We start from the raw sequence: 27,514 nt of genomic DNA on the forward strand, positions 1-27,514 counted from the left end.
AGTTTTAAGAAATCCTGTATTACAATGATTTGGCGAGGCAGCAGACAGTATTTGCAAAAGAAAAACACACTATCTGCTTTTGTCTTTTTAAAGCTATTAATAGAATTAGCCGGTTTTCTCCAAACACACACAGGACAATAGGTTGCTTGATAAATAGGAATCCCTAGCATACCATAACAGTACTTTCTTTGAAACTAGAAAGACAGGGCAGTATAAGCCTTTTCTCCCAAGAGCAAACATGCTTCTTACCAAAACACCAAACTTCTGAGTCTATTTTAGAGCGAACAGGCCTCGAATGAATCAGAACTCGGCGCACTAGCTCCACATTCTAAAGGAAACTGACCTTCCAAAAGTCCACCATCCTTTGCCTGCGTCCTGAGAGGGCCAGAGTTGGGCAAGACCAGGGGGCAAGTTCCTGGAGCCCCCAATTCCCGCCCCGCCCTCGCACGCCACTAGCAGCGCCTCAATAAACTAACTTAAGGGAAAGTTTCCTACGGTTTCCAAACGTGCGCTCCCAGGACCAGGGGCGCGGCCCCCTCCACCTGCTGGCCACCCAGGCTCCCTGGCCGCGCCCCCTCCCGGGACTCCGCCAAGTCCAGGGGTCGCGCACTCGGCGGACGCCCGTACTACCAGCCTGAGCGCGGGGAGGAGGGGAGTCACTAGCCTCGCCCCTCTCGGGGTCCCAGAGCTGTGGCCCTGCCCCTTGGCCGGAGGCGCTGAGGCCCCAGGAAGGGGCCGACAGCGTCCAGCTTGAAACCCCACAGAAATCCTGCCCGCGAGTCAGAGCTCTGGAACCCGGATGGGGGAGCCTGATGCCTCTGCACCCGTGAGACGGACGGCGGCCCGGGGGCCTCAATTTCAGTCCCGCAACGCTAGCCCCTCCAGCCAGTGGCCGGGAGCGCGCCCCTGACCGGGCAGTCCGGCGCTGCGCACGCGCGGAGGCGCCCAGACTCTAGCCCGCGGCGCCCTCACTCACCGCCACGCTGGTCGTCGCCTCCGACGCGGCCACCGCCTGCACTGTTGCAGTTCTCCGCCCCGGCCCGGCGCCCGCTTCTCAGGCCCCGGCCCGGGCACTCGGGGATCCAACGCCCGGCGGGCTCAGCGGGCACCCGCACGCAGGGTACGCTCCGCGGGGCCGCGCGCGCGAGCCCAAGTGTCGGGAGGAGGCGGGGCCCAGCGAGTGGTGAGCCCGCAAGCGACCGGGAGTACGGGGCATGCGCACTACCTGTCTTTTTCTGGGGTCTGCTTGAGGGAGCTGAAGGCTGGAGGGGAGGGGCGGGGGGAGCCCCAAAGTCCTGCTCACTTGAGAGGCGTTTCTGCCTTAGCTCCACCAACTGCATTTTTTTTTTCTCTAGTTCAGTATCAGCTGATGATAAAAACTTGGAGAAGTCTGGAAGAATAAACTCGAGTCAGTGGTCAACTTCACTTGGCAAGAAAGAATACAAAGGTATAAGTGCCAGAGAAACAACAAAATGCTCAATATGTGATCTTTTGAACCCCTCTTGGGGACAAGTTCAACCTGAGTGTTTTAATAATAACTGGCAAAAAGCGAAATCTGGAAGGGTAGTTGAAGTTTGTCCGAAAGTTAATTTTTACCCTTCACCTCAAAATTTAAGCTCTTTTAGTGGCTAAATGAAAGGTACTAGGATGGAGGTAAAGCCTACTCGCAATCTAAATGCAGAATTTAGACATAATGTAAAGACTAGAAATATGAAATATATGTATTTTGGGTAAAAGCTAACAGGGACCTAAACTTAAGTGTTGGCTTCAGGAGTAGAAAGCAAGGAAGTTTTTTAAATTCTCGCTATTTGGGTGTAGAGAGACCTCTTTATGATGAATGAATGATACCAGTCACTAGATTAGTAATTATCCATGGTCAAGTTTGTTATGGATGAGTTAGACTTCTGATATGCAGAGATATAATCATTAAGTGCTTCTTAAAAAATATATTTATTTATTTATGAATACAAGAACTGGGGTCTAAGCCAGAGGGGGGGCAGAATGAGAGGGTTCACCAAATAGACACAGAGTGGGGAGCAGAACAGGCGGAGCTACTGAAATACACTGCTGAGGGGGGGAGCAGCTGATGAGAGAAGTCTGTTGTTGTACCTTGGGGGTCATCTCCCTGAGAGTGTGCTCTTGTTGCAGTAGTTGCCCAAGCTTGATAGCGCTTAAATGCTTCTTTTTTTTTTAAAGATTTATTTATTTGTGCATACAGAACTGGGGTACAGGCCAGAGGCTCAGGGGCGGCGAGAGGCTTCACCAGAGACAGAGTGGGGAACAGAACAGGCAGATCGATGAAGTACACTGCTGAGGGGAGCAGCGGGCGGGTCAGGAGAGGTCTGCCACGCCATGTGGTCACCTCCGGGGCAGGCAGGAATCGAACTCATGCTAAAGCGGCTTTAGATTCTCAGTGCTGTGCTTTAACCCGCTGCGCCACCATTAAGTGCTTCTTTTAATGAGATAAGGGTTCTGCAGAACTTAGTTTTGCTCAAATGAAAAATTGCTATTTGGAGAGACAGTATATATGGTGAAAACACATGAATGTAGAAAACAAAACTTTTTATGAAAATTCAGATGCACCAAAACAAACTGCCAAATTAATACCTCCATCTGTGCTCATCTGTAACATGAAATTATAATTACGGTAAATTTTATATGCAAAGCGACTAGGCTGTGGCACTCAGTTGGTCAAGCATGTTCTAGATGTTTCTGTGAAGATTTCTAAGGTGACATTAGCACTTAAATTAGTAAAAAAAAAAAAAAAAAAAAAAGTAAAAGAAGTAAAGCACCCAGCACATAGTAGGCTTTGAATAAACAACAACTACTACTGCTACTTATGAACAAACACAGGAGGCAAACACCAAAAGAGGAGAGCATGGATCTTGAGGATGAGGGCACTTTCTCAGTTCACTGGATAATAATACAAAATTTTAAAAACAGATTTAAGAGGTAACAAAAAAATTTGGCCTCCTTGGCTGACAAGAGAGGTGATACATAGGAATATTTTAATTATTTCAAAATGAAAGTCTAATGAGCCATTTACTAAAGATAAACTCTAGCTATGCTCTTAAAATACCAAATATGCAAAGCAAATTTATAAATTCACATCTGAACATTTTATGCAAGTTTAAGTGCTAGCTTAATTCTTTTTGTTGCTAGGAAGAAGAAACCTGAGAACTTACACTGGAAATAATTCCCAATCTGGAGTAGGTGCATGGTATAGCACTTAATGTGTTTATTGAATCCATTCTGGGGCAAACCTATAGCTATTAGAAGCATACTATAATGAATAAAATATTCCATTTCATTTAACAATATTGCCATTTGCTACCTACTAGGCAACACCTGTATCCTCAGGAAATCTGTGAAATAACCTAGGAAAAAATGAATAACCATAACTATCATTTAAGACAGAATGTGCCAGACTCTTTCGTGCCTGAGCAATTGGGCTACTTATAAACTTATTTAGAAAGCTGATGCTGAAAGTTCTCTCTTCCCCTCTGCTTTGAGTAGTTTGGGATAGTGAAAGCCAGTGGGCTTGAGCAACATCTTTTTAAAACACTAGAGCTAAACTGTTAATAGTAGAATATCATTTTCATTACACTGATTCAACTTTGTTGTTTACAGTATACAATATGAGAGTTGACTCAGGAGAGACATTTACAACCTATTCAGACGGAAAAGAGCCTCTTTGTTTTTCTGGCCTTTGGTTTAAAGGATAATTTTACTTTAGAGTTAAAAAACAAAACAATTTTCCTGACATATGAAGATTTATGAAGAAAATATATAAAAATGAATATGAAAATAACAAAAGTGGGCGACATTGTATTTCTAAGAAGACTAGTAACACTTGGGTTGGATATCACTAACCAGGTACACAAAGATGACCTCATGTTTGTCCTGTTACCCCTGCTGTCATAATGTGATAACCTTTTCCCTTCTGGCTTAGAATAAAATATTCCACAATGGATGAGGTAAACTAGCTCCAGAACTAACAACACCAAGTGATTTAGAGAAAATATACCAGTTTAGTAATCTTTAAATAATCACAATGCTATTTTATGAAAAGTTGTGAATCTATCCATTTCAGGAACTTTGCCACAGTCATTGGGAAGTAAATTAATGTGGGATTAAAGGAAATCCTGTAACAGAAAGGGAAGAGTTTTGAGAAAATGGAAAGGCATGGCCTCAAGCCATTATGTTAATTATCATCTGATGAAGAATTATGATGATAATAGGAGATATGAAATAAGTTGAAATACATCCTGGGCCTAACTTTTTTTTTAAATTACAAACCCTGAAATGGTACCTTACAAATTTAACCAATGTGTTAGTATGAAATGATTTAAAATTAGACTTAAAACACAATTAACACTGAACTATTCATAAGCAGCACTATCCATCCCATGATCTTTTTTCTTATTAATGCTATTCAAAAAGAATTCAATGTCATCAGCATTGCTGGGTTATGATGAGATGAGTGTTGGTTGGGGTTCAGTCAGCAGGGTGCTTGGGTTATATAACCTCTGAGAAAAGTTTTTGCAGAGTTCCCCTTTCAGTGGCACATGATGATCTTACCAATGGAAAACCATTTGCATAAACATAAACAAGTTGCATTTTAAAAAACTAGTTTTATTAGGAAAAGGAGAAAATTTAATAACTATACATAATTACCTGCATGGACACAGGTGGGCAGAGGGTGCTACTCCTGCTGGTCAAAGAGAAAGGTGTGTTAAAAGAGGTATTTGCATAGACATAGGCAGACAGACTTGGTGCAAGAACTGTTTTGCAAGGGCAGTCCTTGTTCTTATACAGTGTTTGTTGGGAGATGGGACTATTCCTTTGAAGACTGACAATCTCCATTTTTATAGTAGCTCATGCCAAAGCATCTCCTGGACCTCAGGAATTATTTCTATAGTGATTTGTCATTCCTATCCCCACGTGTGAAGACACCATCCTAAATTTTCTACTCTGAGCCTCCATCAAGTATCACAAGTAGAATATTGTCCACCCAGTAAAGAGTATGGCAATATGTATTCTCACTATCAGAATGTTTGATCTTGAAAAAATAAAAATTTAATAAAAAGGGTATTGGTTATTCTTTACAGATTTTACCTTTCTCTTCCCTTTAATATTTTATGCCACTGACAAAATGTAAATGCTCGATATACAAATTTTCAGTAAGATGATTTCACACATATGAACTGTACCTGTATTTTTTAATTCTTTTTTTTAAGGATTTATTTATTTATGCATACAGAACTAGGGTACAGGCCAGAAGTGCAGGGGCAGTGAGAGGATTCACCAGAGACAGTGTGGGGTGCAGAATAGGCAGACTGACTGAAATACACTGCGGAGGGGAGCAGTGGGCGGGCCAGGAGAGGTCTGCCACACCATGTGGGTCACCTCCAGGGCTGGGGATAGAACTCATGCTGAAGTAGCTTTAGCTTGGCAGTGCTGTGCTTCAACCCACTGCACCACCAGGAAGGGCCCTGTATTTTTTAATTCAAAATAAACTTTACTTCAGTATTACATTTAAAGTATTAAATTGAGTATAATTATATAAATCAAATGCATATTAATTATTTTTTGTGAGCAGTGATAAAAACAGTGCAGCAAATCTAGGATTGATTATAGAGGGTTATTTCCTTTAAAAATGAATCTCCTATAGAAGATTATACCAAGTTTTCTAACATGTAAATGCATACTTCAAAAAAGCAAGATTTTGTAATCACATGAATATTAAAATAATTCAGCATATTTTAGTTCAGTGGGACAATAAAGGTTAGTTCTTTCTAATTGAAATGATAGACACAATTGCTTGCTAGAATGTAATTTAAAATTTTCTAATAGTCACGTTTTACAAAATAAATAAAACAAAGCAGGTAAAATTAATTTTAATAGTACATTTTATCTAATCCAAATATCCACAGTATTAGTATTTTAATATAACATCCTCAAAAGTTCACGTGTGTTTTCTACTAATAGCTCATCTAAAATAAGACTAGCTAAATTTCAAATAATTATTAATTTCATGTGACTAATGACCATCATATTGGACAGCACAGATCTAGATCTAGGGCATTGTGTAATAGGGTAATCCCCAGGATAAGAGGAGGTTCTAGGTTCCCTGCCCCTCCCTAGGGAAGGGTGAAGGTAAGCAGCCAGGAGAAACTAGAGAAGATAAAGAAAAGGAAGGAGATTAAGAAGACAAGAGGAGGTACATGGAGCCAAGAGACATGAAGAAGCTATACTTGTTTCTCAGCCTTGGGCTTACACCAGGGTCTTGGAGACATAGAAAGAAATATTTGTGGCCTTCCCTGGTGGCACAGTGGGCTAAAACATAGCACTAGGAAGCTAAAGCCACTTCAGCATGAGTTCGATCCCTGCCCTGGAGGCAACCCACATGGTGTGGCAGACCTCTCCTGACCTACCTGCTGCTCCCCTCGAGCAGTGTACTTCATTGATCTGCCTGTTCTGCTCCCTACTCTGCATTTGGTGAATCTTCTCACCTCCCTCCACCTCTGGCCTGTACCCCAGCTCTGTATGCATAAATAAAGAAAATCTTTAAAAAAAAATTAAACATATGAAAGATACAGAGACATGGATGAGAGATCCCTGGGAAGGCTGACAACTTCAGCCTTTAGCTTGACTTGGGTTTGATTTTGCTCTTTTCTTCCAAGACTTGTCTAGTCCCTTCTGCCCCTTTCCTATGGGTCCGTACCAGAAGGTTCCTTACACTTGAGTCAAGCTTTAGGGCCTCAGTGGTCCCACTTTGGGCCATCCCTGTTTGGTTGGGCATTTACCCATGGAAGGATTGGTAACTTTGAGTGCTTCATGGGGGAACTATTTTAACTATTTTCTTTCTCTTTTTTTAAAAGATTTATTTTTATTTGTGCATACAAGATCTGGGATGTAGACCAGATATACAGAGGGTAAGAGGATTCACCAGAGATAGAGTGGGGAGTAGAACAGGATCTACTGAAATACACTGCTGGGGGGAGCAGCAGAGGACACAGGAGAGGTCTGCTGCACCATGTGGGTCACCTCCCTGTCCTGGGATGCCGTAGCGGCTGGTGATAACTTAATAGAGCTGACACTCTAAACCCTGTGCCACCAGGGAGGCCCCTGTTCTTTGGATTTTTTAATATTTTTTAGCCAATCTCCTAGTAGAAAAATCACCTCAGGCAGTGGGGTCATGAGAACTTTGTGTGATGTCTATTCTTATTAAGTATGTTGCATTCATGTATCCAGTATGTTTTGTAAGTATAAGAGCTAGCCCATATGCATGGCACATATTTCCTGTCTTGCTCCTATTCTGATGATTATTGATTATTTCTACCTAGTATCAGGTATATACAGTACTTTTCAGTAAAAAAAAAAAAAAATACACTCTAATATTTAGTGGTTTTAAAATAACCTTCCACCAAGACTGAGTCTGCTGTTGGGCCCCTCAGGGCCAGAGTTGGCTATTCCCCTCTAAGCTTTCTCAAGCATCCACATTTATCTGGGAGTTCCCTAGAGGAAGGTTGGTCTAAGATAGTCTCAAATGGAACAGTTCAGCTCTTTTCCTTGCAGTTGCTCATCCCTTAGCAGACTAACAGGAGTTTGTTCTCTGGAAGGTCTCTGGGGACCTTCCAGAGATGATCTAAAAATACATGAGCACATTTTCATGTCTCTGATTGAATCAAGTTGCCACTATGTCTTTAGCTAAAGTAAGTCATGTGTGCAAGACCAGAGTCAAAGGACACAGATCCAGGCACCACTGCAATCTGTTCTGCCTAGTGCTGTATTTGACTAGTTCTAGCATGTATGGTTCTGTTCATTTCCAGTTGCCCTTACTCTGCAGCATTTTAAAATCTATTTTATTTCACTGTTGACTATGTCATCCTATTGTAAATGGCACCTTTTTTTTTTTGAGTTTTATTAGTATCCTTATCTTTTAGAACATTTATTTGTGGTTTAGTCTTTTTACCCTTTTAGGACTTAGTTTTAAACTTTGCTATGTGGGAAAAAGACAAAATTTGCAGGCAAACCAAAGATCTGTGACATCCAGTAGGGGAGGAGAAGAAGAAGGACCAAAATGAAGGAGGGAAAAGTATAAGGGATTATGTTGATGGTCACGGGTAGCCGGGCAGTGGAAGAATTATGGGCATTATATCTGAGGGGAGAAATCAAGTATTGTACAAAAATGAACAACAATGTATGAAAATAAAAATTAATTCAAAATAAACTTTACTGTGTGGACAACTAATAAGAATGAATGCAATATTAAATAATCACTAAACTGCTACAATGCATTTAAAAGACATTACCCAGTTGTCTTGCATTACAAGAGGTTTTGAAGGCTATATATTTTGTCAAAATTCTTAAATCTGATTTCAGAAATTTGAGCAGTCACATGCATTCAATATCCATAACCACTTTTTGTTTGTCCATTCACTATTTGTACTTCACACATGTGTTTTCTTTACTGCATTCTTTCACAAAGTGGCTCAATTTATTGTAAAATCATTCTCTATTAAAATTCGAGGAAGTCATACTCAAGAGCTATCTATGAAGAGATTCTTAAACCCAGGTTTCTGGAGTTTCCAAGTCCTATAGATATCTTTTTTCTTTTTCCTTTTAAACAGGCATTGTAAATTTGTATTAGAGTACAACCTTATAAGAATAAATTGCAGGTCACAAAGCAATATTTGGAAACTACATGGGTAAATGACATAAGAATAGACTAAGAAAAACACCACCTAGTTATTACACTATTTGCCTTTTACAAAGGCTTATTGTTGTATTGCTCCCCCTAAAACTGAAGAAGCATTCTTTCTGATCAAGTAATAGCATGAACTGGGTGAATCCTAGTGGGTTCTAATTCTCCCAAGGTTGATTTTGTGGGTTTGGAATAATCTGGGACCTAATAAGAGAACAAACAACCATATGGCATAGCTCCTTTGCTTTGATTTGAATGAAACCCTAAAAAAGGATTCAGGAGCAAACTGTTTCTCTGGTGATGATTGGAAGAAGCTCTGGTGATGATGTGGATAAATGAAACGGTGAACAGGAGGCAACCGAGTTACCAAGCGCTGTGTCCTGCTGGGGAATTCTGGGAACTGCCACAGAACACAAACGTCAGGGAAAATCAGATGAGGGCTGTGGGAGCTGAGATTGCTATTGACTAACTGCAGTCCATCAAGGGGCAAGAGAGTGGCCATCATTGTCTATCAATTCTGATCAATCAAAGATAGAGGTTGCTCCCAGAGAAGCTAATTTCCCTATACTTCAATTCAATACCTGAGGGTGAACTGAACATGTTCTGTGGCCAGAAAATAAAGATGTATAGTTTCAGTTGCTGGGAAACTAGTAGGACTCTTGCTCCAGCGTAAGGGGATGCGAACGGAGACGGACAGAAAGTGGCGCCATTAAGTCCATTTCCAGCAGACCCAAATATTTTCTAAAGACTGCCTTCGTTGCCCTGGCTTTGTTTTTTATTATTCTCTCTGATCCTCTCAAAATTTCAAGTGCTTCAGGGGCCCTCCCTGGTGAAGCAGCGGGTTAAAGCACAGCACAAAGAAGTTTAAACCACTTCCGCATGAGTTCGATCCCCGCCTGCCCTGGAGGTGACTACATGGCGTGGCAGACCTCTCCTGACCGGCCCGCTGCTCCCCTCAGCAGTGTACTTCGTTGATCTGCCTGTTTTGCACCCCACTCTGTCTCTGGTGAATCCTCTCACCCTCCGCATCTCTGGCCTATACCCCAGTTCTGTACGAATAAATAAATCTTAAAAAAAAAAAAATTCATGGGCTTCATCAAGGTGGCCTCTAAAGATGTACATACCAGACAGTGGCCCACCTTGCCTACAGGGTTTTCCAAAACACCAGACCACTTGCCCTCCCTCAGAGCAAGAAGAAGTTGTACAAAGGAGTAGAAATTTGGGGGGATATCTGAAGACAGAAGTATTAGCAAGATATGTATTCATTCAGTCATTGTTCTCAAATGGGGGGGGAGGTTAAATACCTATCTCAGGGATATTTGGCAATCACAGGAGACATTTTTGGTTGTGACATCTTGGTGGAGGGGATGGAAGGTTTGGAGGGTGTTATTGGCATCAGGTGGTAGAAAGCCACTGATGCCACCAAACGTTTTATAGTGCACAGAACAGCACAGCCCACCTCACAAAAAACTCATGATGCCTCAAGTTTGTTTGTTATTCCTTTCAGAAACTTCAATCTAAAAAAACATTATCAGTGAAGAGGAAGAACTTATAGGTCGGACAATCCAATTTCCTCTCCTAATCTTAACTCCCTGTTTTTACTCTAACAAGCAAAGTCTCTGTTGATTTCTGAAGGTGTTCCTAAGCATGTTGGAAGGCATGAAAAGGAAGCTCATTACATTTTATGAACTTTACTAAATTGAATGAAGGAATAGCAGTCTGACCTTTTAAAATGTTTCCAGATGCTGAGCACTGGAATGAAATGCTAAATCCAAAGAACCAACTATTACTGATTAGTAGCGCTGTGGCAAAAGGGGCAGTTTTCTTTTGACAAACCAAATCATGAAGGACAGAAAGATACTGACACTCAGTGATTAATTTCTGGAAATGTGGCTGAACGAATCAAATTATGTATCATTTGATGCCATTAAATTTGAGTTCCTGCATTATATGTGGACCTTTTGCTTTTCAAGCATTCTCAGTGTGTGAAATTGAATGTGCCACTTACAAGCTATCATGTAATTTTCTGTTTTCTGAAACAAAAGCAACAATCTGGGTACATTAAAGACCATTATATAATTGACAAACCTGCTTTTAAAAACTTGATCCAAAACACTTACAATTACTATCATTTGCCAAAGGGAGTTATTCCTTAACAGTGCAGAATCATTTAAAAATTAAAATTAAGCCCCCTCCCTTTTTTTTTGTTCCAACAAGAATGATTATTTTCCAAGTGTATACCTTTTTACAGTGTACAAAGTTTCTGTTTTTTTATGCTTATTAACTCATTTGGTTTTTAAATCAAGCCTGTGAATAGATAGAACAGATATCATTACCTCCATTAAAAAAAAAAAGCAGACTGAAACTCAGAGTTCTTAATTTACTGATTTAGCCACAAAGACAAATTGTCCACTCTTTGTAAGACAACTGTATTTTTATCACATATTACTTTGATTTGATGTTTATTATCAATTTTAAAAACGTAAGTGTAATACACATATAGAAAAGTGTACCAATCATAAATAAGCAAGTCAACGAAGTCTCACAATCTGAAAACATCCCTTGGCCTGTGGCCAGCACTTAGATTAAGAAGCAGAACATGACCACCACCCCCAAAATCCACCTCCTATCTCTTAGGACTAAATTGCTCCATCCGTCCCAAATGACCAGTAATCTGGTTTTGATAGCATTGATTCATTTCACATGTTTTCAAACTTTATATAAATGGAATCATAGTATGTCTCTTTTGTGACTTCTTTTACTTAAAACCAAATTCAGGATCTCCATTCAGACTGTATATGGTTCATGGTTGCTCATTATCATTGTTGTGTATTATCAAAGGCATGGGTATTTCAAAACTCAATCACCCATGATATCACTATGGTCTATGGTTATTTCTATTTTCTTTCCTATTACAAACAGTGGTATTAGGCCCGCCCTGGTGGCGCAGCTGGTTAGGATGCAGCACTGCAAGCTGGCCACAAATAGTGGTATTATAACCTCCTTTTCCATGTCTTTTGGTAAAAATAAGTATATATTTCTATAACAGCTGGGTCAGGAGATTTGTATATATTCAGTTTTAGACATTTGTCCAAGAGTGGTTTTGTAACAGTGTAATTTCCCTGAAAAGGGGGCAATTTCATGTTCTCTGCCCCATCTATTGAATGGGGCTGAGTGGGAAGTAGAAACTGAACACATGGAGGAGCCACACAGAGCAGAGAGACATATAAGGATCAAAGTCTGCTTACTTTTCAGCATTAGGGATTTGACAGACATGGAAGGATACATGTGGAACCCAAACTTGTAGGGACACTTGTGAGAGACATGGGTGAGAGCTCCATGGGGAGGTTGACAGTGGCAGCTCTCACCTTGAGCTGTTGTCTGATATTGCTCCTTTTGTCCCAGAATTTTCTGGTCCTTTCTGTCCATTCCCTATGGTTCCCTGCTAGAAAGTACTTTAGACTTATGTCAAGCTTTTGGGCCTCAAAGGCCCTGATTGGGCCAATTCTGTTTGACTCAGTATTCACACACATGGGGATGAGTAACTTTGGGATGTTTTATTGGGAAACTATTACTGTTTCTTTTCTCTCTATGTGTACTATCTTATTAAAGTCTTTTCACACTAAGAAAATGCTTTGTATTTATGTGCAGGTGACAGACTATTTTGAGAGTCCAAGTTTGGGAGCCCTGGGGATAAATTTCACCCTAACAGTACAAATTTACGTCCCCACCAACACTGTGGGGAAGACCTTGTTTCTTATATATACTTGCTAACAAGGATCTGTAAGTTATCTGCCATTTTTCATATCACCCACTGTGCTAGATGTGATATCATATCATTGAAGTATTGAATTCCGATTTTAATTTTAGTATTTGTATGTGAAGTTTGTTGGTATCACTAACCTGTAGGTTAATGTTGATTTTAATGCTAAAATTTGCTTTGTGTTCTCTAATCCCCACCTACATAAATGCAACTTAACACCCACCACAAAGCTATCCAGTTATTTCCAATTACCCATTAAATCCAGGGAACCCTATTCTGGAGTTTTTCCCTGACCACTCATTAGTGTTTGGTTTTCAGGAGGCACTTGGAAGTCGTTTAATTAGGACTGTGAATGTCAAGTCATCGAAGTGAATAGTGTGTCTTCACCAAGAGGGATTTACCCAGAATTCCAAATGCTTCCAAAGTCCAAGACCACTTACGATCATATGCTTCCTTCACTCTCCTTTCATAAAAGTCATGTTTATGTGCCATGAAAGAAAGTTTCTTTGTTATCTGTGCTCCAAAGCATTAGCTCTGCCCACACATTTCTCTCCTCCTGCTGTCCAAATCCCCTCAAAATCCTGTATTCCAGCACATACCTTGTAACCCTCCCCAACTTCCCCACTCTCCTGTCATCATACTTAATTGCAGCAAAGAAACCTCCCCCTAACTTCTCCATCCATCTCTTGATTCCTGCCATTTCGAACCAGAATCTTACATGTACAACTTCCATCTAAGACAAACCCCACTTACCTCCCTTGAGTAGGTACTCTCATCTAAGAGTTCCCCAACAACAATGGTCTCCAAGTTTCATTTTAACAGAGACTGAGATAAGGTGCTAAGGTAGTACTTTTTTCATAAGTGGAATATTGTGAAAGTTGGAAAAGTGTGAGCTGTCCATGATATAAAGAAGTAGCTCTGACTCTTTCACTGATAGATCACAGCCACCATGACAGATAATTTTCAGGAAACTGGGGAATCTGGGCCCATTACATTAGATATCTTCTCCCTGTAATACCTAGGCCCCCAAAGTCCCAGAAGGTTGCCGATATTTATAAAGCGTGCTGCTATAAGAAGAATGTTTTTATCATTATCAACCTCCTATAGTACTAGTCTTATTTTAACCAGAAGGATAGTTATACTTTACTTTAAAAATCTAAATTCAGTGGCTTAAAGCAGTAAACATAATGTCTGAGGGTTACAATTTCGTGTGGGCTAAACTGGGCAATTCTTTTTGACTGGGTTCACACACAACACCTCTAGATTCTTTTTCTTTTTAAAATTTATGTTTATTTATGCATACAGGAACTGGGGTACAGGCCAGAGGTGTGTGTGTGAGGTTGGGGGGTGGTGGGGTGTGAGAAGATTCACCCAACCCAGAGTAGGGGGCATAACAGGTGGATCTACTGAAATACACTGCTGAAGGGTGCAGCAGGTGAGACAGGAGAGGTCTGCTGTGCCATGTGGATTAGCTCCCTGGCTGGGAATGTAATTCATGCCGCAGTAGCTGGTGATACTTTGATAGCGCTAACTTTAACCCCTGCACCACCAGAAATTCAAATACATCTAGATTCCTAATTGTCTATATAGGCATAGTTTGGTTACTAAGGTGAATAGTCTGTGCTTTAGGGAGTTTTCCAGCAGGCTATTCTGGACAGGTACTTCCTATGTATGGCCAAGGATATTAATAAGTCCAGTTTTGCGTAGGATTTTCAGGTCTATTCTAGTGTTTTATGTTTGTTGATATTTCATTAGCTAAAGCAAATTATGTAGCTAGAGTTAGAGCTGGAGGGTCTGCAAATTTAGATGGCTGGACATGTGGGTACAGAAAAGGGTGACAAACTGGTCTAATTTTGCATTCTATAATACCAAGTAAACTTAGACAAGTCATTTAATCTTTTTTTTTTTTTTAAAGATTTATTTATTTGTGCATACAGAACTGGGGTAAGGCCAGAGACTCAGCGGTGGCGAAAGACTTCACCAAAGACAGAGCGGGGAGCAGAACAGGCAGATCAATGAAGTACACTGCTGAGGGGAGCAGCGGGCGGGTCAGGAGGGGTCTGCCACACCATGTGGTCACCTCCGGGGCAGGCGGGGATCGAACTCATAAGGAAGTGGTTTCAGCTTCTTAGTGCTGTGCTTTAACCCACTGCGCCACCAGGGAGGGCCCATTTAATCTTTTTAACTGCAATTTTGCTGCCAATAAAATGGAGATGATCATAATTCAGACTGCTTTCCCCAATTTTCTGATGATTTAAAGTATAATAAATATGTTGCAACCTAAATGCATTATAAACTGCTAAATGCTCTATACATGTGATTATACATGATTATGTCATATAGGATGTGCCATTACTATTATTTACTTTAATATCATTATTATGTTTTCATATTGATCCTAAGCAAAGTTGTAGGTGTTCACTTGATTCTCAGTGTTTTTGACTCCAACAGTGAAGTGACTTCATATTTTATAAACCTTCCCTGGAGTTACCATGGTAATAGTCTACCCATTGTTAGGGGACATTCAGTGAATGGTTGAATATCTGAATGGATAAATGGATGAATGAATGGATAAATGACATTTTTAAGGAAATGATTAGTCAACACTTGTTCTTGCATTCAACCAAAATAAATTGAGTGCCTTCTGTGAGCACAGTTCCATCAACCTATTCAAAAGATCAAGAAAAGAATAGAAAACTTGGAAAGGAGACAGCATAAGACCATAAACTTGGCTCATGCAATGCCAGGAGCTGGAGGTGAGGGTGGAAATGATTAACAGAGTTGTTTAACTAGCTGTAGAAATAAAATCCTTAGGCACCAACTTCTAGAGCAAATGTCAGACTTCTATAAGAGAGCATCACAAGGCTCTGACCAGAAGTGGAGAAATGGAGTTGGAGGGCTATTATAGAGAATCTGTGGTCCTTACACATCAACCTAGTCACACCCTAGAGGGATTAACATACTTACTAACTCAGCTATAGAAATAAAAATCCTCCTAGATCACTAGACCCAAGCAGGTATCAGACTGCTGCAGAGTGTCACTGGGTACACACCAGAGGTGAGGATGTGGAGATTGAGGGCCATTGTAGAGTTCCTGGTACTTTTCAAATTCTATCTACATAGTTATTCAAAATCAACAAAAATGGACCACTCCACAAAGGAAGGGGGCCCTCCCAAAGAAAGGAAGACTATCTCTTCCCTTGCAAGGGCAACAGTCCTTTGCCTACCTGTGACTATGGAGGTTTTTTTTTTTTTTTTTTTTCACCTTTTCCCTTTTGTAGAGCAGGAATTGTGGCCCTCAGTTTGCTAGTGTATATGCAGGCCACCTGGCTGCCAATTTCCTCCCTTTGCAGGGCAGCAGCCTCCTGCCTCCTGTGACCTGTGACCATGTCAGTGTGGCTATTCACTGACCTTCTTGCAAAGCAGCAGGGGCTGCTCTCCTCCCAAGCCTGTGACTATGCAGGGCTTTCTTTGGGCAACTCTGTCCCTTTCAAGGTCAGCTCTTTCTGCCTGCTATGTGTATGCAAGTGTCCTTTACTCTGAGTGTTATAATAAACCTGCCCTTTTGGTTACAAATAGAGTCTTTGCCTTCTGGAGAAACTCACCTTGGAAACTCTCTGGTGCTGCTGATAGTGGAGTTCTGGTGAAACTTCTCCCAGAGTGAACCCAAGAACCCCACTCTCCGATCCCAACCCAACTCCAAAATGACTTCAGTAACAGGTGAAGGATGCATCAGGGATACACTTAAGAACAGAGACAGCTGCTACCCTGTAGGAACTGACAATCTTCTGGTGAGAAACACTTCCAAAGGGGAATTTCATAACAACATGCAAAGTACTGTATTGGTGGTATATGAGAGGTGAAGTGAAATTTATTGGGTCTTAGAGAAGTGAGAGAAGGTTCTTTGGAACTGAAAGTATAAATAAGAATCACCCAGGTTCACAGATGGGGAATCCATATTCCAGAAATGACTTATTTGAAGGGAGGGTTTAAAAGAAGGAGCATCCTTTGGGCACCAATGCTGGCATCTGTATTAAAATGATAATTACATGGGAAATACCTATGGGTAATGAGATGGACAAGTAGGCAAGTCCTTTCATATTATCTAAGAGTTTTAGTTTGTAGGAGCTGGAAAGAGGGTGCTAAAATTTAAATAACAAGCTTTGTTTTTAGTATTAACATGGGGAGGATGTACTGGTGTGGGAAATAGCCATGGCAGGGAGGTATTTGGGTGCTATTGCAAGAGTCCACATGAGAGATGTCTGTTCCTGATCCTGGGCTTAGTGGAGGGATGAGGAGACAAGAGTGAATAGGACACTTATTAGTACTAATAGGACTAGATTAACTTGATGGATGAAGAATGTATACCCATCCACAATAGTCAATGGACTCACCTTTGCTGAGAACTCGCTTTTGGCAGACCAAGAAGCTAGCAGTCAATAAAATGTAGTTTTAATATAATAGAATATGAATAGCGTTGAAATAAGATCTTTTATTAAGGAATAGTCAATATAGTATTGAACTATTAAGAAAGAGGCTAATGACCCTGAATTGTCAGCTTTTATTTTAGGATCTAAAGCTAAATGACTTTTACTCTTTTTAATGTTTGGAAAATGAATAAGACTCAAATTAGAGTTCTTCTAGAATCTTTGCAGAATTGGCTGGGCCAGAATAAAGTCTGTCTGTTTGATGATGGTTGCTTTGAAAGACAAGTGTGTCTCCGGACAAGTCTGTACTTTGAGAGAGCTTACAAAAGTTTGACTGACTTTGGGCAGACTGACTCTAGGGAAATAGGAGATAAGATTCCATGTACTTAACTTATTCTCTCACTTTTGGAAATCAATGTAAGACAGGCTTCAAGAGGCAAGAAAAGAAACAGTTTTAGAAATCTCAACCATCTGCCACACTCCATTGTTCCTGGAATCCCAGGTTGGGTTCTCCAGAAACCAGTGTTGAGATTAGTAGTTATAACCAAGTGATATAACAAAAGGTATTTCCCCAGAAGAGACCAGCAAGGTAGTAGGGGGAAGATTAGGGCTGGGAAGGGAAAGAAGCCACACAAGGGTGGAATTACAGAAATTCCTCTGTAATTTCTACTTCTACAGAAGTTCTAGAGAAGATTGAACCTTAGCCTTTATTTAAACTCGAGGTAATAAAACTGGTTTTTGTAATCTTGGGGCAATCAATCTTTCACTATGGGTTCCCTGGGGGACATAAACTTTCAGGCACTTCTGACAGTTCATGAATGTCCGAAGTAGTTGCAAAACCAGGGCAGGCCTCAGGATAAATCCCCAAGTATAAGAGATAAGAAGAAAAAAAACATCACAGACTTCAAACTGGGTGAGGAGTAAAGTGAAGACATGAGGGGCCTCAGGGGCTTGTGAAAAGACAGTAAGGGTGACTGGGCTGTAGGTACTGTTGTTGTTAAAGTCAGGGTGCTTGAAGGAATAGGCTATAGAAAGGATCTTTAAAGAGAGTAAAATCCTTGAAATTGAAGTAATGGAGGTTTTTCAGCCATTGTTAATCTAAGATCCAAAGCAATACTTCTCAATAGAGAACACATCTCTGTAGTGAGTTTTGAAAATTTGGGGTGATATTTTTGGCTGTCAAGAAGATAGCAGATGATACTGTCATTTAATGGACCAGAGCCACAGGTGTGCAGAGCATTTCCACACAGTGAGGAAAAAATCCTAACCAACACAATGGCCAAATATGCCACCAAATATGCATTGAGGTGAAAAGCCAGGCATAATCATGTTAACCTAGAACCAAATTCTATTCTACACACATTTGCACACAGCCAAAGATTACTTAATTTTCACAGTTTTAGCACAGACTGACTTTCCCAGAATTGGAATTATAGTGTGAATTGAAGAAATATTATGCTTTGTTACATTTGGAGCTTTACAAAGAATTGTTCATCCTTTCAGGAAACCATGACACCCCTGGTATCTGTAAGTTGTGATATTTGAGTGCCCAGTACAACATACCTGGTCGAAGAAGTTTTGGCATTCAGTGAACTTTTAAAGGTAAGTACAGAGATAAGCTGATTTGGTTTTCAGCTCAGGAAAAAGAATGGAAAGAGAAGAAAAAGAAGAGAGAGGGGAGGACTGGGAATAGAAAGGAGGAGGAAAAATAAGACTCAGAATCTGGGGGTAAATGGACCTCAGGGCTTCTATGAGGGTCCCAAAGTGTCCGGAATAAAAAGGTTTCAGTTTCAGGACCCTCCCTAGTAGCACAAAGGATTAAAATGTAGCACTTTGAGGCTATCCACAGCTACTGCAGCCCAAATTTGATCCCTGACCAAGAAGGTGACCCATATGGCATAGCAGAGACCTGTCCTGACTCACCCACTGCTTCCCTCAGCAGTGTATTTCAGCACATCTGCCTGTTCTGCTCTCCACTTTGTCTTTGGTGAACACTTCATGAATCCTCTCACTCCCCCCTCATTTACCCCCCACCCACCCACCTCTGGCCTCTACCCCAGTTCTTTATGCATACATAAATAAATCTTAAAAAAAAAAAAAAAAGTGTTCGGTTTCAGCAAAATCCAGGGGGAAAGATGTTGTAGAATAACCTTTCCAATTTTAGGTTATATAGTCTCACTTTGTCTTTATTCCCTTCCTTTGGATTTTTGTTTGATTATTTGAAGGAATTTTTGACTGAAAAATAATAGTAAGATTGTTATTTATCCCAAACATATATATTTACCCCAAAAACATATTGTTATTGCCAGGTCTGCTCTGAAGCGAATCATTTAGAGTTAGAAATGAGTCACATAAAACCCTTCTCAGAGGAATTGAAATTTACCCACAAAATAGTAAGAGTGACTTCAGGCAGATTATACAGTTTTCTTAGGGAAAGGTTGACTGGCATTAGTGGGGCTGATAAATGAAAGGACTAGGTTTCTCAGCTATAAAGCGGATTGCAACTGGCATCAAGTCCGATAAGTGCTTCCATTAGGACCATGGAAAATTCAGTGGAAATCTATGTAACTCCTAAATGGTGCATTAACTCACAGAGTGTTCAAGCATTAGGTCATCTGTTTGGGCATGTAGCTGGAAAGAACTTAACAATATTAAAGGGAAAAAAATCATTTCCTGAAATGAAATGTCTAAAGAGAGCGATAAACTTATTTGCTGTCCCTTTCAAGTATAATTGATATGCTAATCGGGATTTACAATAAGTTTTTATTTCTTTTCCCTAGAAATGTAAATTTATAAGGAAATTCAAGATTGATTTCTTTTCACCAGCAAAAGTTAGGCAGGCAATATAAATGAGTAAAGAGGGCAGTTAGAGACTATGAAATGTGTCCCTTTGTAAAGGAAGCAGCTGTTTTTCCACCTCTACCTGTAGCTGCCATGTGGGAATGAGAGGTCTCATGTTATCAGACCTTCCGAGGAGCTGAGGAAAACTGGAAATTTGAACATTCTTAGTATTAAAGTCTCATCAGCTATTAAAAGATTACTATACTCACCTCATTAATAGCAAAGACATGATTTCACAGTAAACTATGCAGCTATTGTTTGGCATTGACGTATATTAAAGTTTATAATTAACTGATGTTGAAGTAATTTTGATTTGTTGCTTAGTTTTAGCTAATGCTTACTTAATTTTTTTCTTACCTCTATCATTCTCTGTGTCATATTTATATCCTTGATAGAAATTCCTTTCCTTAACTTATCTCTCTTCATCCCAGCCCCATTTTATGGGTGTTTCAATGTTAGAAGCAGTGTTAGCATACAAAGAAATCCTATAGATCACTATAAACCCTGAAACATTTGTGATCAAAAGGCCAGTGAAACAGACAATAAACAATTCAAAACGTATGTTTTACTTTTGTATAATCTATACTTTCTATTCTGAGATAGTATTGATTTTTATACCAACACTTAAATTCTTTGGAAAATTAGGGAAAAAAAAACTTTGAATATGACTACTTCTAAATTATATGACCTAAAATTTTAAACGTCCTACTGTAAAATAGGAAGTGGAGTCTATGGCATCTTATTTCGCTCAAAACCAATAGTAAATTAAAACAATACAAAGAAGTTATTTTGCTTATTGAATCAGCTAAAATTAGAAAAATTAAAAATACTCACCTCTGATGTGGACTTTGAGTATTGGCTCTGTCTCATTCCAAGTGCAATTGTTAGGAATGTAACTTTTGGAAACTCATTTCAATGTTATGTTATCAAATTAAGAATTATACACACATAATTTGTGATTTAACAGTTAAACTTTTGGGAAGTTTTGTAGCATTGCTCCAAATAACAAAGCAAAGGAAAAAAACTCAAATATTTTTTAATAGGAAAATCATTATAAGGATGTTGACTCAACAAGTTAGTGGAATGTTTTGCATTTAGCAAATGCAAATTTTGTATATTTATATTTGTTACATGGAAATGATCTGTCACATGTGTAACAAAACAATATTTCCACTATAGTAACAATTTATTTAAATGCTTATACTGATATGAAATAGAGAAATAAAAGAGGAGAGGGAGAGAATGGTGGAGAGAGAAGCTACTTAGGTCATGCTTACATTGCCTAGTATTGTGGGACTGTGAAATAGTATGCAAACTATTTCTTACTATTCATTTAAGTGTATATAGAAATGAAAAATATAGTAAAATTAATATCTTTTAGCTTACTCCATTCTAATCTAAAGTTTTAGAAGCAATAGAAATTAAAATGTTCCATGACATAATAAAATGATCAAAAGTAATTTGAATGCCTACCTTCTTTTTTGTCATATTATTAGAGAAAAGGATGTTCTGAACAAACTCCACAAATAGGTTTTATGGGCCCCCACCCTGACCCCAGACCAAAGAGATTCAAGACACCAAGTCTACAAATCCCATAACGTCATCACCACTGAAGGGAGGATTGCTGGGAAATAAGGGTGGCATTAAGCAGCCAAGTTTGGTATATAATCAGACGTGTGGTTATCGGGGGTCCTTGATTTTTCACTTGCTTATGGTATGCTGTTAGGGTTCAAGATCAGTGGAGCTGGTAGGATGCATTTACCAATTTATCCCTTTCTCCCTGAGTTACTCATTTCTTCATTTTGTAAATTAATCCATTTTTTAAAAAGATTTTATTTATTTATATATATAAGAACTGGGGTTCAGGCGAGAGGTGCAGGAGGTAAGAGGATTCACCAAAGACAGAACAGGCAGACCAACTGAAACACCCTGCAGAGGGGAGCAGCATGTGAGAAAGGAGAGATCTGCTGTACCACATGAGTAGCTGGGCAGAGGGCGTATCTAACTCTATTTCACTGGCTTCTGATAGCTGCAGAGTGCTGTGCTTTAACCCTCTGAGCTGCCAGCAAAGGCTCCAAATTAACCCTTTATTACCCTTTTGGTGTGTATCTGTGATTGAGTCTCATTATAAGTCCCTTTTAAGTAAGTGGTTGAGGACTCACAATCAGGCCAACCCATTTCACATTGGGGTTGCCCTGTAACAATATAGCTTATGATGTAAGGCAACATGTTTCCTATGCTTTGGCAAATTGTCATTGTTTTTTTTAAAAGTTTGGGTCATCTTCCAAGATTTTACCCTTTGGACTGTCAAAGTTATAAAACATCTCTGAGGGTTTCTTAATAGAAAGATTTTGCTGCCTTTTGTCTGGGACACTTTTGTCATGACTACGTTCCTCACTTGTATTAGAGTTTTTCCTTCACTGCATTCCTTTCCAATGGCAGCAGTTTCAATCCTGGAGGTGAACTCTTCTAGAACCCATTTACATTCTATTCTTATCTCACTTTCAACGTTACCACTTTTCTTGATATGTTTCCTTTTCCCAAGATTTTTATTTATGTATTTTTGTATATAAACTGAGGTGTAGGCCTGAGGTACAGTGGGTGGAGGTGAGAGGATTTACCAGACAGTGGGGAGCAGAGCAGGCAGATGTACTGCAATACACTGCTGAGGGGAGCAGCGGGTGAGACAGGAGACGTCTGCTGTGCCATATGGGTCAGCTCCCTGGCCAGGGATTGAACTCAGTGGTAATAGTGCTGTGACTTAACCCCTAGCCACCAGGGAGGCCCTTGACTTCTTTCTTGCTGAACTTCACTTTGTTGGTCAATTTCTTCAGCATGTCATATGGGTTCATTTCTGGGAGACAAGGGTGCAACATAGCTACAAGCTTTGCTATTTGTATATAAAAGGAACAATTAACATTTAAGTGACCAGTCACTGAGAGGAAAAGATGATAGCAATGATCATCCAGCATTCTGTTACATGTAAAGTGATTGATGAACTGAAGAGCTTGACACAAAATTTGCACTGTATGCAACTACTCATAGTTAATATAACATGAAAACTGAAATTTGAATCATGGAGAGACTGAATTATACTCAAGGGGAGACAGAATTATAAATGAATTGTGGTAACTGAAAGTTTGCATATGGGCACCATGCAAATGAGGACCACGAAACCTAAAAGCCTAGAAAAGTCTGCAACAAAATGTTCAATGAGTGACTGTCTCTGGGTCTTGCACTTGCAGATTGTTTTATGTTATTGAAAAAATATGTCCTGGGCCCTCCCTGGTGGCACAAGGTGTTAAAGCACAGCACTATGAAGCTACCCTCAGACACTATAGCACAAGTTCCATCCCCAGCTAGGGAGCTGACCCAATGGCGAGGCAGACCTCTCCTTTCCTGCTCACTGCTCCGTCAGCAGTGTATTTCCATCAATCTTCCTATTTTGCTCCCCACTCTGTCTCTTGTGAATCCTTTTGCCCCCTCCTCCCACACCTCTGAACAGTATCTCAGATCTTGTATGTATAAATAAGTACATCTTTTTAAAAATATATGACCTGGACCTTCCTGAAGGCCTAGGGGTTAAGTCTCAGTATCATCACCACCAAGACCTGATTTTCATAGCTGGGCAGGTTGCTGACCTACATGGTACAGCAGACCTCTCCTGACCCACCCGCTGCTCTGCTTAGCAACGTATTTCAGTAAACTTACTTATTCTGTTCCCCACTCTGTCTTTGGTGAATCTGCTCACGCCACACCTCTGGCCTACAACCTAGTTGTTATGTGCAAAAAAAAAAAAAATGTCCTTAGGTGTCTTCAAATTTTCTTACAATGAATATATATTATTTGCATAGTGCAAGAATAAACATTTTATTTTTAAACTTCAGGAAAAAAAACATAATGCTTCCTTTTTATTCTTGTAAAAATTTACTTAATATTTAATGGGAAGCAACATAAATTTAAGTCAGACAACTTGGGTATGATTGAGCTAATAAAATTTTTAGTTTATTCCTTAAGCTCCTTTACTTTGAAATTACTTTTGTTTGTAATGATTACTTTTGATATAATTTTGTTAAGAAGAAAATATTCTTTATATTTCATCTTCAAAAAAATTGATTGATATGTCTCTTCATTTGTTCTTGTCCAATTTTAAGTCCTTAGCATCAGTTTATACTGTTTTTTTTTTTATAAAATTCCTTCCTACATTGTACCTATGTATGTAGTATGTATCTATGTATCTATCTATGTATCTACCTATGTATGTAGTTTCCTGTTGTTCCTTTAGATGGGAGGTTTGCTTCCTCATCATGTTTTTGAAATTACAACTATTGATTCTGTGTATTTAGTAATATAAGTTGTCATCATCAGAGCTAATTGTTAATAAATTTATATCTAAGACAGACACATACTTCTTAGTCAACAATCATAATCACTCATCGGATGAGTGAATGCCGCATGTTTAATTGTTGCTGAAATCCACTCTTGTTCTTTTTTCTGCATCATTGAACTTCCTCTGCTTACTGGAACATTCCCATGGTCTCTAAACATCCTGGGAAATTACCTATTACAAATAAGATAAAATAAAAACAAAGATCATTCACATTCTCTATTCTCTCCAGTGACTGTCTGATTTCTCTTATTGTCTTATAGAGCAAAATTCATCAAAGGACTAGTTTCTACTTACTGACTTTTCTTGTACCAAAAATGAATCTAGCTAGATAACTAAATTTTTTCAAAGAAAAATTTTTTTTAAGATTTATTTACTTATGCATAGAAGAACTTGAATATAGGCCAGAAAGCAGAGTGGAGGGGCTTGAGAGGATTCACCAGAGACAGAGTGGGAAAAACAGGCAAATTTACTGAAATACATTGCTAAGGGCAGCAGGTAGAGACACAGGAGAGGTTTGCTGCACCTTATGTGAGTCAGCTCCCTGTTCAGGAATCAAACTCAGGTTACAACAGTAATGGTACTTAGACTTAACCCCTACACCACTAGGGAGGGCCAGTAGGACTAGCTTTAAAAGGCCTATTTGCAAAATAAATTGGATTGTGGGAGGTTCCCACCACTGTTAATTCTTTTTAAATAATTATATATTTATGCTTACAGAACTGGGGTACAGGCAGCAATGGAGGAGGGTGAGAAGACTCACCAGAGACAAAGTGGGGAGTAGAACAGGCAGATTGACTAAAGTACACTGCTGAGAGAAACAGCTGGTGGGCTAGGAGAGGTCTGCTGCACCATGTGGTCAGGGATTGAACTCCTGCTGCAGTGGCTATGGATAGCTTCATAGTGCTGTGCTTTAACCCGTTGTGCCATCAGGGAGGGCCCACCACCACTGTTAATTATAAAGGTGGCTGACTGTGTCTAAACTGTTTGCATAAACAATATGGTTTATTGTTGCTTTCACTCTGGGAATCTGGAATTTTGGTACATCCCAGGAAGGGTCTACCTTCATGACCAAGCTCCAACAAAAATATTGGGCTGAGTTTCAGATGAGCTTTTCTGGTTCACAAAATTTCAGTCCCTGCTGGGGTGAATAAAACACACTGTATGATTCCACTGAGTGAAGGCCCTTGAAAGCTTATTCCTGGTTTCTCTCAGGCCTCACCCCTTGAACCTTTTCCCTTTGCTGATTTTGTTTTGTTTCCCTGCACTGCATAAATCATATCTGTGAATACAAGTACATGACTGAGTTTTGTGAGTCCTCCCAGAGAATCCTCAAACTTGAGGGTGACCTTGAGAACTTTGCTGGTCTCATCAATTCCATTTGTCTTTTGAACCCCATTCATTGAGATTTTCTTTCCAGTGTCTTTATGGAATCCCTCCTTGCCAAGGTGTCCCATCATTGCTAAGTTTCCTAATTCACAGATCACATCTCAGTTCTAACAGCATTCTACCTCTCAGCAGCTTTTGAAACTAATCCTTTTTTTATTTTTTTTTAAAAGATTTATTCATTTATGCATACAGAACTGGGGCACAGGCCAGATCTGGGTGCAGGGGCGGTGAGAGGATTCACTAGAGGCATAATGGGGAGCAGAACAGGCCAGACTGACAAGTACACTGCTGAGAGGAGCAGTGGGCAGGTCAGGAGAGGTCTGCTGTGCCATGTGGGTCACCTCCAGGGCCAGGGATCAAATTCATGCTGAAGTGGCTTTAGCTTCTTAGTGCTGTGTTTTAACTCACTGTGCCACCAGGGAGAGCCTGAAACTAGTCCTTTTAAATCACTTTTTTTCCCTGGTTCTAGGTTGGTAAATGGTCCTGGTTTTCCTCCCATGTTCTAGGTTGGCACATGTTCATTAATCTCCTTTGTTGGATGTTGTTCTCTTTCCTGAACTTTGAGAAGTGACCTTTACAATTCTGAAACTAGATTCTAGGCCTCTGGCTCTCCACTGCTTGAAAGCCAATATTTGAGAGACAAAATTTGCTGGAAGGAATTCAGATTTATTTAAGAGTCAGCAGCCTGAGGATAGAAGGGCTAATTATTACCTCAAAGACCCCTGAGAATTCCTGAGATTGACTGGATTATTTTTAAAGGTCAGGAGCTGTGCAGGACATGTGGGTCAGCGGGCTTTATGCTGAAGTTATCTTGACTAATGGGCCATCTGGTAGTCTTGCTGTTATCATCCATCCAGGACAAGGGCCATGATGTTTCACAACTTTGGGTCCCTGTCCTTGTTTTTCTTAAGTAAAAGAAAGGTTAGTGATTTATCACAAAGTTCTGCAAGGGAAGAAAAGACATCTGTTAGAAACTCAGTCAAGCAATGAGTCTGATTATTATCTCCTTTCTAGAGCTAGTCTCTGGAATTTTTAGAAAACACACATTGTATTTTGTAAGTTAAGCATTACCTATAATTGTTTGAATAACAAAGTTACTTTTGGGAATATTGAATTATTTACGTAGGGCCACAAAAGGTGAAGCAGCTGTTATGGCAACATTAGGGGTATTGTGGGTGTGGTGGGAGTAAGTGTCAAGTTCAAGTGTTTCAAAAGAGAAAGGAGAGCCATTGGAGGTGGTATCAAAGAAGGGAAGACAGTTTCTTACAAAATTTTACTACAAAGGGGACAAAATGGAAATGTTTCTTGCAGGGGAGTGGGGGCCAAGAAAACATCTTTAAGAAGGAAGAAATTGCAACATGTTTGAATGCTGAGGGGAATAGTTCAATAGAGAGAAGGGGGAAGCACATACAGGAACGAGTAAAAATTACAGGCATCATTGCACAAGCAGATGGTTTCTCTTAGGTAAGACCAGTCCAGATATCACCTGTGGTCAACAGGGAGGACGGCAGGCAAGATAGGTCCCTGTGCTTCTAGATTTGTTGATATGGTGGAACTTGAGACATGCTTTATGGTCCTCCATTTTTGTCACTGAAAAAAGTGGGTTATACACTGGCAATTTGAGGAGCCAGCAGCTTATAGAAGTAGAATAAAGATCTTGATTATGGATAAAACCTGTGGACTGAAGGTTACCTGGCTCTCCATGGACTTTTCCATGCCCTTGATGGAGAGATTCCCTAAACTAATGTCAGTGGAAGCTGCTTCATTACTGAGAAACCTGCTAACATTAATTTACCAATCCCACTAATATCAACAAAGGTTTCCCTAAGATTGCTGGTGTACAGATGCATGTGCAATGTTTTGTGGGCATAAATCAGTGCACTGAAAGAAGTGTTAAATTGTTGGTTAAAGTGTTGATTTAGAACTCGCTTAACTAGATAAAATTTCCAGAGTTTGAGTCTTAGCAGTTGTGGAAATATTTCAGTGGAGTTGATAGG

Source organism: Condylura cristata, unplaced genomic scaffold (assembly GCF_000260355.1).
Source record: "Condylura cristata isolate star-nosed mole 26May11 unplaced genomic scaffold, ConCri1.0 scaffold00022, whole genome shotgun sequence".
Taxonomy (NCBI): domain Eukaryota; kingdom Metazoa; phylum Chordata; class Mammalia; order Eulipotyphla; family Talpidae; genus Condylura; species Condylura cristata.